Source organism: Fukomys damarensis, unplaced genomic scaffold, assembly GCF_012274545.1.
Source record: "Fukomys damarensis isolate Sample0158 unplaced genomic scaffold, DMR_v1.0_HiC HiC_scaffold_24, whole genome shotgun sequence".
NCBI classification, from domain to species: domain Eukaryota; kingdom Metazoa; phylum Chordata; class Mammalia; order Rodentia; family Bathyergidae; genus Fukomys; species Fukomys damarensis.
Genome location: NW_022900936.1, coordinates 70,496,321 through 70,498,380, shown reverse-complemented (window position 1 = coordinate 70,498,380; position 2,060 = coordinate 70,496,321).

Here is a 2,060-nt window from a genome sequence, read left to right as displayed (position 1 = left end):
TAAAACAACTCATGAATCAAGGTTAAGAAACAAATATTACCAGCATCTCAAAACCCCTGTGTGCCCTCTCCTCCTCCTCCTTCTCCTCCTTCTTCTCTCTTTGCCATAGCTAATCCCTGCCTTGATGTCTGTATTAAGTTTTCCTTGCTTTTCTGTAGAGCTGTAGAACCTATATATGCAGTTTCAATTATACTGTTCACTTTTGCTTGCTTTTGAACTTTATATAAATGGAATCTTTTGAATGTGTTCCTTGTGTCTCACTTCCTTTGCTCAGGGTTATTGCTTTCAAAGTTTATGCAAGATCATGTTTCTTTTTTTATGAAGTTTATTGGTACATTTTAGGTATATGATATAATTATATTCATCATTGGTATCTTGTAACTTTACACGATTGATCTTTATTCTTATTTTTTCCTCATTCCCCAGCCCTCCTTCCCCCTACCCTGTTTACAGAGACATTGTTTCCATGTTGATCCTTTTCTCATATTTTTTTCTTTTTCCTATCTTCCCCATACCCCCCCTTCCTGTACTCTTTTAGACATTTTTTGACATTTTTTTCCTGTTACACAATATCAATTATACATGTTAATCCTTATTTACACTTTTAGTTTTTCATGCCAAAGAAACTATTTGGTATTTACACATGTGTGACTTATTAATTTTTAGGTATAGCCTCAATGTGCATGCACTTAGCTATAAATGTCTCTAATTTCTTATTTTTTATGGCAGAGTACTACTCCATTTTATATATTAAAAAAAACACATCTTCTTTATCCAGTCGCCAGTTGATGGGCAATTGGGCTGTTTCCAAGTTTTAGCTATTACAAACTGTGCCTCTATAAACATGGGTGAGCATATATTGCTGTGGTATAATTCTTTTAATTATTCTGGGAAGATGCCCAGCAGGGGAATAGCTGGGTCAAATGGAACTTCTAATCCTAGTTGTTTGTGGTATCTCTGTTAGGGAATTGATCATGTTAAAGTATGCTGTGACGCCGCCTCACAGGCTGCATTCTCCTGGTACATCTTGGCTCCTAAAATGACCTCATGCCCTTATCTTTGCCCCCCCCACAAGGCCACAGTGGTCCAGGAAAGTTGAAACCTGTGTCTGCAGGACTGGGCCCATAAAAGCAATCTGGCCTGTGATAGGTTAAAAGTAACTCACTCCTCCTAAATAAGCAATAGCCCACCCCCAAACTGATAAAAGGACCTTCCTTTCTTTGTTCTCTTCTCTCTCTCCTTCTGCTTCTTCCTCTCTCTCTCTCTCTCTCTCTCTCTCTCTCTCTCTCTCTGCCTTCCTGCCTCCTGCTCACCTCCCTACAATAAAGATCTCCTGCCGGACCTCTCGGTGCGTGAGTGGCCTAATTGGGAAGGGGCACCTGAAAAGGCATGCCAACCCCCCTTTCATTGGTGTCAGAAGCGGGATCTGGGATTGCCAGGTCCATGGGCTAAAACACCTGAGGCCCGAAACCTGGATTCTAGGGTGCCCCTGCTCAGCCCCTGCACAACGTCCATGACCATTCTCGTCGCCATCTTTGCAGCCATCACTGACCTGCTGATCTTCTGACCCACACCTTTTTGGGTAAGTTCCCCTTTCTGAGAAGTCCTCAGGGTAATGGGGACCCCAGACTCCAGACCACCCACAAGGACCACGTCTGGGACAAGGCTGGGGCCCAGGTCCTCTGTCCCTCAGTTTTGGCAAACCGGGTTTGCCTCCGTTGAGTCCGGGGCTCAACTGAACTAAGTCCGGGACTTAGTTCGCATAAATTCCTATCTCACGTAAGGGACACCTTCACAGGAGACCGATTTTCAGCTTTCTAGACCAGGTCTAGAAAAAGAGGAGTTTTATCAGAACTCTCGGAGACATCTGGTCTTCTGATAACCTCCTGTCCTGGTGGTCATGGGCTCTGGTTCCTCTATACCCGCTGACTCTCCTTTGGGATGCTTACTCAGGAATTTGGAGGGTCTTGATTTAAAACCCAAACAGCTAATTTGCTTGTCTACTCAAATTTGGCCCCAATATAAATTAGGCAATCAAAACGTCTGGCCGCCTAATGGCT